Consider the following 15,491-nt stretch of genomic DNA (forward strand, 5'->3'; position numbering starts at 1 on the left):
TATAAAGGGACAAAACGTTCAGTCTGGCTAGAGGGGTCACACTCAGAAGCCCGGTCTGTGTTTCTTCTCCGAGCACATGAAGTGGTCTGACAGGCAAGCGAGAAAGAGACAAACGCAGGGAGGAGAGAAACACAAGGAGGAGAGAAACACAGGGAGGAGAGATATGCAGGAAGGAGAGAGATGCCAAGGGGAATTGTGTTGCTGCTGCGAAGACCAAGTTGACATTACCCCATAGTAACACATGAGGGCGCCCTTACCAGCCAGCAGATTTCATGTTGCACTGGGTTTACACGTTGCTGGGATTACTAGTCAGGGAGGCACGACATCATGCATCTGACTCTGTACCTCCTGAAGTGGCTGCTGAAACTCCAGTCTCCCCTGGAGTCCTGGTGAGGATGGAAGGACACTTCTACTACAGGAAGTCCCTTAGAAGCTACAGTGCTGTGGTGGGCCACCCCGGTCAGGGTGACATCCAACACTTTGCTTTGTGATGTCGCAGGCTGTTTTCCATGGGGTTTGCCTCTGTCCTATCCTTGTGGTTATCCACATGTGAGACTGGTTCATAGCAGCTAATTAGACCTAGTCTTTGGAGGGAAGCAGCACCAGAAAGAGGACTGCTGGGGTCAGGAATCTAGCGTCCAGACATGCCCTCTGGAGTGCCCTGGGTCACAGGTTTTCACTTTTCAAAGGGTTCCTCCTGCTGGGGGCAGAGGGCCGTATGGGAATCAGATGGCACAACAGTGCAATGGGCGTCGTCAACCTTAAGCTACTAATATATATGAGAGTTCCCTGGTGGCCTAGTGGTTAGGATTCCAGGCTTTCATTGCCGTGGCCTGGGTTCAATCCCTGGTCAGGGAACTGAGATCCCACAAGCTGCACAGCGTGGGCAAAAAAAAAAAAAAAGATACTAATGTATAAAGAGTGGGTATTTATGGAATTCTCTTATCTCTCCCACTTTGTGGTGGGAGGTGGTGGGCATGACGAGTTCTTAGTAGGGAAAAGGCATAGCCTGTCTTGTGGCTTAGATTTCTCTGGCAGCTGGTGGGAGGTTCTCTTGGAAGACAGCACAGGTAGAGGGACATGAGTTAGGAAGCAGTTATTAGTGGCCGGGTGAGAGATGATGAAAGCCATCCTAAGCAGATACCAGGGATGGAGGGCAGGGGGCAGGAGGGTGAGAAACTTCAGAAGCAGAATGGAGGAGGCCTGGTAGCTGATTAGATGGTAGCGGGGAAGGAGTTCCAAACAGGAATAACCTGGAACAACTCCCACGGTGTCTGGAGGGGAAGGAGTAACATGTTCTTGGAGATGGAGGTCATTTTTCTCACTGGCTCCAGCCTCTCTGGGTTTGCCCCGCTGCTGAAGGTGGTGCAGGCTTTGTGGCTTTATGTGATGGACACATGCTCCCATAAACATCGGGCTAAATAATTCATTAAATGTAAGCAGACAAACACATTTACAGATACTATCTTGTTCCCACAGGGACAACCCAGGGACATTAGAGTAGGTAGAACCCTAAGAATTCTAGTCTAACTCCCTCATTTTAAAGATAGAGAAATTGGGACTTCCCTGGTGGTACCAGTAGTACAGACTCAGCCTTCCAATGCAGAGGACGCGGATTCGATCCCTGGTCGAGGAACTAAGATCCCACATGCCAAGGGGCAACTAAGCCTGCTCGTCACAACTACTGAGCTCATGCGCCTCAACTAGAGAGCTTGCGTGCTGCCACTAAGACCCGACGCAGCCCAAAAAATAAAGAAAGAAAAAAAAAAGATGGAGAAATTGTAGCCCAGATAATCCAATTTAACCTAATTCAACAGACATTGAGCACCTACCATGCGGTTGATAGAATCAAGCAAAGTAAGATGCCAAGGATTCATGGATGGCATGTGCTATGGTCTGAATATTTGTGTTTCCTCCCAGATGCATATGTTGAAATCCTAACCCCCAATGTGATGGTATTAGAAGATGGGGTCTTTGGGAGGCGCTGGAGTGAGAGTGGAGGCCTCATGAATGGGATTAATGCCCATAAAAGGGACCTCAGAGAGCACTCTGGCTCCTTCTACCATGTGAGGACATAGGGAGAAGGCAGCAGTATGCAACCCAGAACCCCACCAGAAGGCTCCCACCAGAACCCACCGGCATCATGATCTTGGACTTTCATCCTCCAGAACTGTGAGAAATAAATGTTGTGTATAAGCCACCCAGTTTATGTATTTTGTTATAGCAACCTGAAGAGACTAAGACAAGGTGTTATCCTCGATGGGCTGCCCAGAGAAAGTCTTGCAAGGTGGGACTCCCAAGCTTCCAGACATCGGGCTGACATGAAGGACCTCAGGAAGGACTGAAAGGGGACCACAGAACTCCCTTTCCAAAGTCAGTGGACGCCTTGATTCCTACTCCAGACAGACTTAACGGGATGTCTTTGTTTATTTTTCTCCCAGTACTTACTTCCCTGATTATATTCTAGGACCACAAGATCTGGTTACATTCTGGGAGAAATGGTATTTCCACTTATAGTCAGAGGGTGTAAAAACAAAAAACAAAAAAACCCTCATTTGTAGAGACGTAGATGGATCTAGAGACTGTCATACAGAGAGAAGTAAGTCAGAAAGAGAAAAACAAATATCGTATATTAACGCATATATGTGGAACCTAGAAAAATGGTACAGATGAACTGGTTTGCAGGGGAGAAATCGAGACACAGATGTAGAGAACAAACGTATGGACACCAAAGGGGGAAAGTGGCGGGGTGGTGGGGATGGTGGTGTGATGAATTGGGAGATTGGGATTGACATATATACACTGATATGTATAAAATGGATAACTACTAAGAACCTGCTGTATAAAAACTAAATAAAATAAAATCCAAAAATTCAAGAAAAAAAGATGGTATTAGTGTGGGAGTGATCATCTTGAAATGTACAGAAATATTGAATCATAATATTGTGCACCAGGAACTAACATAGTGTTGTAGGTCAGTTATACTTCAAAAACAAACAAACAAACAAACTCACAGAAAAAGAGATCAGATTTGTGGTTACCAGAGGTGAGGCGTGGGGTGGGGGAATTGGACGGAAGCAGTCAAAAGGTACTTATTTCCAGTTATAAATTAGTACTAGGGATGTAACATATGATATGATAAATATTTTTTTAACACTGCTGTATGGAAAATTTTTTTTTTTCTATTTCTTTTATTTTGTATCCATACAAGATGACGGATGCTCACTAAACTTACTATGGTAATCATTTCATGATGTATGTAAGTCACCTGAAACTTATATAGTGCTGTATGTCAATAAAACTGGAAAAAGGAAAACAAAACAAAACAAAACCCTATTGTCAGAGGAAATCATCAATGAAATATTTCAAGAAACTTTCCCAGACCTGAGGGGAAAGTTTCCACATTGCAAGGGACCATTCCAACAAAGTAGAAGAAAAGATACCCACATCAAGGCAGGTCATTGTGAAATTTCAAAACAATGGGGACAAAAAGAAAAGATTTAAAAGAAAAATTCTGTTGCAGACAAAGGAAATAGAGATCAAAATATTTCCCAGTTTTTCAACAGCAACTTTTTTAAAGGCAGTGGAGCAATATTTTCAAAATTCTAAAGGAAAACATTTTTCAATCAAGAATTCCTTATACAGCCAAACAATCAAGTGCAAGGATAGAATGAAGAGTTTTCCAGATCTCAAGTGTCAAAAAATTTACCTCTAATGCACCTGGTCTCAGGAAGCTACTGGGGGATGTGCCCCACCAAAATATGGGATAAAACAAGAAAGAAGAAGACCAGGGGACATTAACCCAGGAGAGAGGTGACAGGAATCTCCCAGTGACGGCTGTGCATGGGCTTCCGGGGGAGTTTTTCAGACGGGAGCAGGGACTTCCTAGGAAGACTGAATTGGTAGGTCACCACAGGCTTCTGAACATCTTGAACAGAGATTTATATACTTGACACGAAGTTTGGAGTTTAATTAGTGATGAGTACTTAGAAATTTAAACAACACAAAACAAAGACAATGATGAATTTCAGGAAAAGCACAAAAATAAGCGAGAAAGGAAAAGTTACCATGGTACACTGTATAATTCAGCTTGAATATCACTGATACAGTAATAATGTAAACACAAAATATGTTTCTAACTAGAATTATAGTGTAACTATATTTGAAGGGATAGGAAATATGTTTCTGTATAGTGGGAAGGAGTGAAATCATCTTTTATAGTGAAGATTCAATGAATGGCATTTAAAATCGGAAAATCAAACAGGAGTAATACATGTGTAATATTTAGACCTATGGTGGTAAATACTGAAAGAACTGGCTAAAAACTTGGAGGGGAGGAAAAGGTGAGAGCTGGGCCTGGGGACAAGGGCCTTTAAACCGTGAGGGTGATAACAATTCAAACTGAAGTTAAATACATCCCCTGCCCCTGTCCCCATTCAGTCCTCTTTGTGATTTGGCCACAAGCTTATTTCCACGGCCCTCCCCCTCCCCACATACCGATGATGTTTCAGCCTGACTATATCTGCCATCCAGAAGCTGTCACCTCTGTCTAAAATGCATTCCCCCATTCCCCCCACCCCAGGCCCCGTCGGACTCCTGTCAACTCCCTAACAAAGGTCGCCTTAAGCCCTACCTCATCCATCCGAGAAGCCTTTTAAGATTCCATAGACCCCACCCCTGCCCCCCAAACAGGAATCAACTTTTCAGGTGCACCGAGGTCTGGCCTCTCTCTCCACAGTCTGCATGTCAGTGCCTGAGGCTGCCTCCCCACCAGACCGCGGGATCCTGAACGAGCCAGAGCCTTGTCAAGCTCTCCTACAGGGCCCAGCACACTGCATCTGGCCCCCACTGGACTTGTTGGATCTCAGCTCTCCCCATCAGAGCCAGACGCATATATACGTGGTGGTCCCAGGAGGTCTGGAAACCCAAACCCTGGCCTTGGAGGGTAGCTGACTGTGACCTCCTCCTGCCCCTCCTTCCCCTGCTGGACTGGTCAGCAAGCTCCGCCCCCACCCACTGGCCAATCCCAGCACTCCCGCTCACAGCCCAGCCCTGTGCCCCTATGACCAGAGATAGCCCTTCCCACTCGGCACAAACCTAAGGCAGGCTGGTACAGGAAGAGGCAGATTTCCTTGGAAGAGGCAGAGGGACAATTCCCTGAGACACTAACATGTGTTCTCCCGGTGCTTTCTCCTCCCTGTTACGAGCCTCAGGGAATTTTACAAAGCAGGCCTGATGTGCCTTTAACAAATGCCCAAGGTCAAGGAAGAGCTTTGCTGGTGTCCTGCAGGGGGTGCCTTTGAGAGTAGTACCGAAGAGAGATTTCTTCCCCCCCAGCCTGAGGGAGATCACAGAGAGGCCTGTGAACACTAGGCCGGCCCCGAGGTGCACCGGGTCCTCCTGGAGCCCAGGGCCTTCCTGCCTTGCCAGATACTCCTGAACTGGGAACATTGTAAAGAAAGCACAGCACCACCTGAGCTAAAGGGTCACTGCCTAAGTGAGCGGGTGTCCCCGGGGTAAACAGTGCAGGCCAGTGATGGATGAGAGAGGGAAGGTCTCTGAAGTTTCCACACAGCCCTGGCAGGGGTGTAAGGGGGCTGGGGGTAAAGCTGTGAGACAGCGGAGCCTCACGCATTACGTGGATCCCAGGATGTGCCTGGATCTGAGCAGGGGCCAGGCTCTGGGTGAGGGGTGGGGGAAGACTCTCTCCTGGGGTGGCCACGCCGAACAGGATGGCCAGCCCAGAGCAGAGGCTGGGTGCCTGGGTGCCGAAACCACTGCTTTCTTTTCTTTCTTTCTTTCTTTCTTTCTTTTTTCAGCTGCACTGCACGGCTTGTGGATCTTAGTTTCCTGACCAGGGATTGAACCCCGGTCCCTGGCAGTGGAAGCATGAGGCCTAACCACTGGACAGCCAGGGAATTCCCCCAAGACCACTGCTTTCAACCAATTAAGATTCATCTCTCGAGGCTGGAAAGGGGTCCTTGAATTTACGGCCGCCTGCTACTGACCAAGACAGAAAGGGGGCGCTGTAGGGTAGGAAGCCACCAGTGTCTGCTCACACCCGTTCCCCTGGGTTCCACCCTGAGCGTTTCTGAACTGTGTGGTAGCTGCCATTTACGCTGAAAGGAAGGAAAGAAGACGGATGAACCTGTTCTTTCTGATTCTAGAAGTAACAAGAGGAGGCCGGAAGAACATGTCTGCCCCTAAGCGGGGAGCAGCCAGGTGTGGGCCTGTCTGGGTCACTGGTGGGACCAGCCACCAGATATCTGTCTGCCTGGGGGACAGAGGAGTCTCCGGAAAGCATTAAAATGTGAGGCAGAGTGTATCCTCCAGAAGACAGCCAGACACGACAAGCTAGACTCAGTAAGGACCCCTCAGCCCTCCCAGGGGAGGGATAATTGAAGGTCAGCAGAGAAGATCACCTGTCACTCAGATGTATTCCCTCTCCCAGCACCCCCTCGTCCTCCGCAGTTAAGTTAATCCCAGAGTGAAGTTAACATAGGATGCACGGCTTCACTACAGCTCTGCGTGACTGGGGCTTTGAAGCCACCTGACAACGTGTAGCACTTTTCCTGGCATAATGTGGTTTTGAGGACCTCAGAGAAAGCAGAGCCACTATGCACCTCACGAGGGCCCTGCTCACAGGCACGGTGGCATCCTGGGCTGAAGGCTGTGCCTCTAGCGATGTCAGGGGGGCCTGGCAAACGTGGCCGAGTCCACTGGGATCCAGCAGCACATCCCAGGTGGGTGATGGTGGCAGAGAGGTACCTTCATCTAGACTCGATCCCCAGGGAATGTCAGCCCGGCCTCGGCCAACACATACGGTACCTTTGAGAGAATTAGAAACAGGTGCCCCATCTGGGCAGATGAACCATGAAAAGGTGCCCCTCCTCTGTTCTGAAGCAGGGCTTGACCGATGGGGCCCAGGCTGAATTTCAGCCTCGCTCCGAGACCAGGCTCTGTTGGACAATGACCCCGGACGTGAGTGAAACACCGTTGGAGAGCCAAATGTGCAGGAATGGGGGAAGGGAATGGGGATGTCACGGCGAAGCACTCTGATCGAGCAAAACATTTTTAAAATCTAGGAAAGTATAAAGAAGAAAATTGAGATACTCATATTCTCAGTATTTGATGTTCAAGCCTTAGAAAATTTGATACAGAGAGAAATCAGATCCAGAGGGTCCTTTAATGCCCTTCCTTTGGACAGTGATGTCGAGTCTCACTGGCCAAACCAGGGCCTTTGCTGGATGCGGGACCCAGCTGCTCCCTCACCAGCAAGGCCCCGACCATGAGTAACGAGCTTACTGCTTCCTCTGCAGCTTGGATGCAGGCATTCCATTTTTCCTTGTGACTCAGAGCCCCTGAAATCCCCCAGCCTCTGGAAAACCATTCACTGATTCATTCTCACTCAAGAATATTTCTTGAACATCTTCTCTACTCCATTCTTACCCTCAGGGGAAAAAAAAAAAATCACAGTGTGTAGAAACGAAGAGTTGCCTCTCTGCCCCTCTCCCTGCACGGGCGGCCGTTCTAATTCCCCCGCTGGCCCTCTGCTCGGAGCCCTGCCTGCCTCTGGCAGTGCTGTCATGAGATGCTTCTGCGGCTTGCCAGAGATCTGTTTTATGTTGTTTCTCCCTGGCAGTCATTCCCGATACAGGTCCCATGATACCCCTTCCCTTCGGCCTACCTTTTGCAATATCCTTTCTTCTGGCTCAGGACTAGGCCCTGCCGTCATCTTAAAGGTCCCAGCCGATGACAGAAAGTGATCACAGTAGAAGGAAGGAAAGTGTCACACAAGGAGGAGGTGTATTTGAAGGACTGTGAGGTTCTCAAGAGGTGGAAATGGCAGAGGGAGGATATTTCAGCGAGAGCAGAGCAGATGGACCCTGGGGACTGGCCAAGGGCGCCTCGTGCAGCCTTTCAACACTGTCAGCCCCCTTCCTTCCTCCCTTCCTTCCTTCCTTCTTTCCCTCCCTCCCTCCGTTCTTCCTTTCTTTCTTTTTCTTCCTTCCTTCCTTCCTTCTCTTTCTTTCTTTCTTTCTCTCTCCCTTTCTTTCTTTCCTTTCCCTCCTTCCTGCCTCCCTTCCTTCTTTCCTTCATCACCAGAAATAGCCCTTGAGTCCCACAAATATGCCTATTGTTCTTGGGGAAAACTGCAAAGCTATTAACTCATAAAGGACTGTCTATGGATGTGCTGCACTGTGTCACCAAAGCTCTGGCAATGTGTGTGGGGGTCAGGGGCGGTCACAGAAGGAAGGGGAGAGAAAAGCTCTGGAAGCTTGTAGCATAGATGACAACACTGTACCTTAATTGTCGCTTGTTCCCGAGGAAAAGGGTGATTGCTGCAATAGGAAATATTGCACCGGACCTCCGTGATTTTTTAAAAAGCTTTTTCTTCAGGAATGTGAAAATTCACAATACATAAAAACCACATCCTTGGGCTTCCCTGGTGGCACAGTGGTTAAGAATCTGCCCGCCAATGCAGGGGACACGGGTTCAAGCCCTGGTCTGGGAAGATCCCACATGCCGCGGAGCAACTAAGCCCGTGTACCACAACTACTGAACCTGCGCTCTAGAGCCCATGAGCCACAACTACTGAAGCCCGTGTGCCTAGAGCCCGTGCTCTGCAATGAAGAGAAGCCACTGCAATGAGAAGCCCCCGCACTGCAACGAAGAGTAACCCCCGCTCACCGCAACTAGAGAAAAACCCGCGCACGGCAACGAAGATCCAACGCAGCCAAAAAATAAATAAATTAATTAATTAAAAAACCCCAAAAAACCAAAAGCCACATCCTTGCTGACAGATAATTGCATAACATTGTTTTGAATTAAAAGAACTGTTTCTGAAAAATAAAAATGTTATACAAGTTGCTCTATCAGCAAGCATGAATTAATAGTTGATATGTGTAAGGATATATTGTCAATAAACGCTGTGCATTTAACTCCTCCCCAGGCCGGTGCTCTGCACGTGTGTGGTGACAGCTGGCCACCCTACGTGGAGAGGGCTCGGGGGGGGGGGGGTGTACAGGATGAGCAGAGGGAAGAGGCCGAGGGGGCTGCTGGGAACACCAAAGAACAACGTTCTCTGCACTATTTAAAAGAGTTCATAGTCTCCTTGAAACTCATCCAGGGAACCCGCAAGTTAAGAAAAGCAAAAGCTAACACAAAAATAAACTCAAAATGGCTTAAAGACTTAAATATAGGGCATGACACCATAAAATTCCTAGAAGAGAACATAGGCAAAACATGCTCTGACGTTAAGTCATACCAATGTTTTCTTAGGTCAGTCTCCCAAGGCAATAGAAATAAAAGCAAAAATAAACAAATGAGACCTAATCAAACTTACAAGCTTTTGTACAGCAAAGGAAACCATAAACAAAACAAAAGGACAACCTACGGATTGGGAGAAAATATTTGCAAATCATGTGACCTACAAGGGCTTAATTTTCAAAATATACAAACAGCTCTGGGACTTCCCTGGCGGTCCAGTGATTAAGAATCCCCACTTCCATGGCAGGGGCAAGGGTTCGATCCCTGGTCGGGGAACTAAGATCCCACAAGCTGTGTGTTGTGGTCAAAAAACAAAAGAAAACATACAAACAGCTCATACAACTCAACAACAACAACAAAAAACAACCCAATCGAAAAATGTGCAGAAGACAGGAGTTCCCCAGTGGCCTAGTGGTTAGGATTCTGGGCTTTCACTGCCGTGGCCTGGGTTCAATCCCTGTTTGGGGAACTGAGATTCTGCAAGCCTCATAGTGCAGCCAAAAAAAAAGAAAAATGGGTAGAAGATCTTAATAGACATTTCTCCAAAGAAGACATACAGATGGCCAGTAGGCACATGAAAAGATGCTCAACATTGCTAATTATTAGAAAAATGCAAATCAAAACTACAACGAGGTACCACCTCAAACCGGTCAGAATGGCCATCATTAAAAAGTCTACAAATAACAAATGCTGGAGAGGGTGTGGAGAAAAGGGAACCCTCCTGCACTGTTGGTGGGAATGTACGTTGGTGCAGCCACTATGGAAAACAGGATGAAAGTTCCTCAAAAAGCGAAAAATAGGAAATTCCCTGGTGGTCCAGTGGTTAGGACTCTGCACTTCTACTGCAGGGAGCACAGGTTCCACCCCTGGTCAGGGAACTAAGATCTTGCATGCTGCACAGTGTGGCCAAAAAAACCAAAAAACAAAAAAACTAAAAGTAGAGTTACCATGTGATCCTGCAATCCCACTCCTGGGCATATATCTGGCAAAACTCTAATTAAAAAAGATACATGCACCCCAATGTTCACAGCAGCACTATTCACAACAGCCAAGACATGGAAACAACCTAAATGTCCATCAACAGATGAATGGGTAAAGAAGATGTATTACATATACACAATGGAATACTACTCAGCCATAAAAAAGAATGAAATAATGCCATTTGCGGCAATATGGATGGACCGAGAGATTATCATACTAAGTGAAGTAAGTCAGACAAAGACAAATATCATATGATATCACTTACATGTGGAATCTAAAATATGACACACAAATGAACTTATCTATGAAACAGAAACAGACATAGAGAACAGACTTGTGGGTGCCAAGGGGAGGGCAGTGGGGAAGGGATGGATTGGGAGTTTGGGATTAGCAGATGCAAACTACTATATATATTGATAGAACAACAAGGTCCTACTGTATAGCATAGGGAACTATATTCAATATCCTGTGATAAACCATAATGGAAAAGAATATGAAAAAGAATGTGTATATATGTATAACTGAATCACTTTGCTATACAGCAAAAATTAACACAACATTGTGAATCAACTAACTTTGATAAAATAATTTTTAAAAAATCAGCACATCTAAGAAAAGAAAGAAAAGAAAAGAAAAAGCCAGAGTAAATTCTTTCTCCATGGAAAAATCATCATAAATCATTTGCATCAACAATCCTTGTAAGAAAATAAATGAAAACAATGTTTGGTACTCTTGGTTTTAATTAAAAAATTAAACTTTATGTTGAAACGTTAATCTTGTTCAAATGCTGTCACATCCTAGAAGTGGTGAAGAAAGCAGGAGTTTAAACATCCATCAGAAAGGTCCTCATTCTACCAGGACAGGACATGCGATTCCCCCATCCTGTGTGACAATGGCAGCTGCAATAAGAATTTCTTTCACTGGAGTAGATTCAGCAAAGATTTCTCGAAAAAAAAAAATGTAAACAAACCCAGGTTATCTGATTCCAAACCCTGATTCTTTTTTTTCCCCCATTTACCACAAGTACCAAATTAGGCGGATCTTTAATTATTTAATAACTATGATTACATTGTTGAACTATAATCAAAGGGTATAATTTAAAAAGAAAATCATTGCATTTACATTCCCAGCACTGTGCTGAGGGAAGGCTTAGAAAAAGAACTTTATACTCTGGTCAGGGAAAAGGGACACAGAGACAGGCAGCAAGTAGGACAGAACAGCCTGTGATGAAATGGAGAGAGCCATAGTTACTTGTCTAAGGGCAGGCCCAGCAGAACCTTGATGGCTTCCTGGCAGAGACGTGGGTAGGACCTTAAAGGCCAAGGAGGGTTGGTTGGCTGGAAGAGAAGTGGCTTTAAGTGTGTCTTTTCAACCTGCCAAGCCTGATGTTTCCTCTCTGGCCCATAAGGGGGTGAGAACAGATTCCTCTGAGGACCGTTCCAACTCTAAATTCCAAGACTGCCCAAGGGGACAGCATAAGCAAAGGCCCTGAGGCTGGATTGAGCCCCAGTGAATTGATGGTTCACCCAGGAGTACTGCCTGCTCAGAGCAGTGGGTGTGTCTCAGGAGCTTAGAGGGGAAAGACTCCCTAATGCTAAAGCATGGAACTTGGTGCTGTAGGCAGTGAGAGTAGTAACTGTAGGTCCTAGAGGAGGGAGGTAGTCATACATTTAATTACTCCTCCTCTTGCCACCCCCTCTGCCCATTCCCTCCTGCCTTGCTGAGCTCTGGCCCTGAGGACCTCCAGCTCCACCAGGTTCCTGGGGGGCATTTCCCTCCCACCATCTCTCCCATCACCCTCCCCGCCCAGCTGCCCGCTGTAGCTATCCTTGGATGTCCTTAACTTTGTATTGCCAAAAAAAAAAAAAAAAAAACAGGATTCCCCATTAGATTTGAATTTCAGAGAAATAACTATTACCCGAAAACTGTGGTTTGCCTCTTGGTGGGTGTTGAGCCAAAAAACACAACTGAGCCAAAGATCAGGAGAAGGAAGGATTTATTATTACTTGCAGCAAGCAAGGAGAAAACGGAGATCTTTCCCAAAGCAGTGTTTCCCCGAACAGCAAAATTGGGGCAGTTTTAAACTAAGAGTACATGTATATTCATGAAGGAGTTGGGCAGCATGGGCAGAGTTCAAGCTTTAGTTGATTGAAGTCCTGAGGGTCAGAAAAGGTCAACATTATTATCCCTTAGGTCCTATTGATCTGGTGGTTGAGCGCCCAGGGGGGATTTAAATTCTGCAAAACAGCTCAAGACAGTGCTTTAGGCTAGTCTTTACCATTGAAATAGAACTGGGAGTCTTTACAACTGATTTGTTATCTTTGCTGTGGTTACTTCTCTCACCTGATAAGTTGGTCCTTTTGTTCTCTTAAGATCATTATTACTGAGACCTGTTCCAGGACAAGAATTGTGGCCAGGCTTAGCTCACAAAGTGGCTTAGGCTAAAATGGCTTCTCTTATGTCAAGAAAGTGACTCTTAGTTCTCTTTTTGGGGGGACCCCCTACCCTATCTGCTTACATAGCAAATAATTTTTTAGTGTATGTCCCCAATATTAGAGCTACAAGTATTCATCCTAAAAGAAAAAATCATTTGTTGTTTAGATGAAATTCAAATTCAACCGGGCATCCTGTATTTTTTATGTGCTAAATCTGGCATTAGAATCCCCCGATCCCGCCCACAGGCTGTACTAGACCCTTCATTAAACCTTTGTTGGGGTCTTCCGTTTCCGGCCATTTCTGACTCACGCCCAGCCGTCCGCTTTCCACTGAGGCTCTGGGTGCTGCTGCAACAGCAGCAGGTCCTGCCCTCACGGACGGCGGGGCTCTGCCAGCCCCAGCCTCGAGCCCAGGTCAGCGAGCACACGCTCCCTCCTCCTGCGCTCCTCCCACAATGCAGTTTGTGCGAAGGCCCTGAGGGACCCTCATGTCAATCAAGAGGCCAAGAGGCGGGGCTCCCTTCATGGGGCCGAGCCCGATCTGCCTGTGCCTGAGGAGGACAGCTGAACAGACTTAACCTGCCCTGCAGTCCTGGATGTCTGGGAGGAGACCCTCAGGATGCCCGAAGCATCATGGCTGAAGGTGGCACAGGGCAGCGGAGCAGCCTTGAACCCATAGATGCGAATCTCGGGCTGGGTGGCCCTGACCGCCGCTCTGAGTGTGCTTCTCCATCGGTAACTTGGAGATATACTCACCCCTAGGGTCGTCGGGAAGAATAGGTATGTAAAAATCTTGGCATGTGGAGGGCATTTCAGAACTAGAAATTATTTGTAAATATCGTTCATCCTATAGGTCTGTCTCCCCTGTGAGACTGTGAACACTCAAGGCCGGGAACCATGTCTTCTCAGCGTCTGCCCAGGGCCCAGCCGAGGGCAGGTCTTGGAAATGTCAAAGGAGCAGGAGTTGGGCCGCGTTCACCCTCTGACAAAGGTCGCAGAATGAGCAAGAGAATGCTCTTTCTCTGAGTTAAGCTTCTGGGAGGGAGAGCTCATTATCAGGGCCAGATCCAGACTTTTCGAGGCCCTGAACCCTAAGCGTGAAGAACAGAGTTAGCGCGATCATTTGCATGATTTTTTTCCAGCTGTCAGTACCCCCTCCCCCAGCTTTTTTGTGCATGTGATCCAGCTTTGCGGCTGCATTAAGTGTAAGCTTTAGCTACGTATTACATGATCCGGTAGTGGGAGTTGGGACTGGGGCAGGGCATTTCTGGGGCAGGAGACCTCCTGCCAGACAGCAGTCAGGCCCTCGCATAGCCCTCTGGCACCTTCCGCTCCTCGCGAGAGCCAGGGCTGCCCCTCCAGGGCCGCAGCTTGGCAGGACCAGCCTGATGGTGGCTGGTTTCCCCTGGCTCACAGCCTGCTCACCAGTTCTCGGATGCCCTGGGCCAGGAGCCCAGGAGGTAGATTATATAAGGTGAAAGAGGTCCATTTACAGAGCCCAGAGGTACAGCACAGACGCCCCTACTTTTAGGTGACAATGGGGCCTCTGAGGACCCTAGTTCTACCGCTGGGCCAGCTGACTCCTGGTTTGACGTCAGGCTGGGTGTGGGCTCCATCACGGGCCACCCAGCACAGGCTTCATCTGGTCTTTGCAAAGTAAACACAGTCGGCAACACCTGGCCACACAAGGCCAGACCCCTCCTGGCCTCAGACCTCCGGGGCTCCCCAGGCCCACATCTCACTAAATTCCATGCTTGGAGCCACGTCAGGCCAGGACAGAGGCAAACCAGTGGAGACCAGGGAGGATCGGAACCACCTTGAAGATTGGAGGGCCCATCCCTCTGCTATGGGGCCACAAGCCAGAGACCCACCCCCATCCGTATCCCAGATGCCCTTCTGCAGAGAGGCAGGAGGAGGGGATGGAAAGCCGAGAATAAGCTGCCCAAGTGCCATCATCTGGAGGAGCAATTTAAACTTATGCATCAGATGAAATCTCTGGAATGGACTAAAGACGTTTTGCTTTTCTTTCTATTCCGTGGGTGGTAGCTTATTGGGAAGATTGAATCTACCCCCTACGAAATATAAAAAGCTGTTTTCTTTGCAAGTCTGAGTTGTGGTGTGGATCAATTTGGGACCCTGTGGCAAATGGAGAAAGTGTTTTGATAAAGTCAAGAATTACAGACTCATATAGGCACCGAGGGAACCAAGGGTGTTTTGAGGACACTTCCGAGGCTGGTGTCCAGGGCAGCATACTTTTACATCTATTGTAAAGTGGACTTGAGCCATGACACAGAGATCTTTTGAGTTCTCTTTGTTTGGTCGTTTTAGCAAAAAGCTGTCTCTCTGTGGCCACATGTCAGGGGCCAGAGGACCTGAGCTCAGGGTGTGACTTCAGGTGGCCACAGCTCTGAGGGCAGCTGTGTGTGGTTATAAACCTGCTGGAGGGCTGGAGGGGGTTCTGCTGACCACGGTTGAAATAACCGCCCACACCCAACCCTCTCCCTGAAATGCATCATCCTGGATCCATTCGGGTGTCTGGTGGGATCTTCGAGTGACATGTTTCATCCTTTTTCGAAGGATGGCAAGGACCCTCGCACAGCCCTTGGAGATCATGCAGTCTGTCTCTCCCCTGCCAGTTTAGGAGCTCTCTCACTCGACAGTGGCTGCTTCTCCTACCCTCCCCATTCTCTTGCATCGGTGGTGCTGGTTATATTTGATGACCTGAAAGAATAGACTGTCAGCAAAAATGGGTTTATTCGTGTCAGCAGAGAATTGCAACTCGGGATCTGCAACCAGACCAGCCAT

At 47.6% G+C, this 15,491-nt stretch overlaps 1 non-coding gene across 1 annotated transcript; it reads left to right on the forward strand.

The window, feature by feature from the left end:
• Nucleotides 1–10,075: 10,075 nt before the first annotated feature.
• TRNAR-UCU (transfer RNA arginine (anticodon UCU)) lies at nt 10,076–10,148 on the forward strand. The gene has a single exon. It is a non-coding gene; the product is annotated as a tRNA-Arg (tRNA).
• The last annotated feature ends 5,343 nt before the right edge of the window (nt 10,149–15,491 follow it).

The sequence above is a fragment of the Balaenoptera ricei genome, chromosome 13, assembly GCF_028023285.1.
Source record: "Balaenoptera ricei isolate mBalRic1 chromosome 13, mBalRic1.hap2, whole genome shotgun sequence".
In the NCBI taxonomy this organism is placed as follows: Eukaryota; Metazoa; Chordata; class Mammalia; order Artiodactyla; family Balaenopteridae; genus Balaenoptera; species Balaenoptera ricei.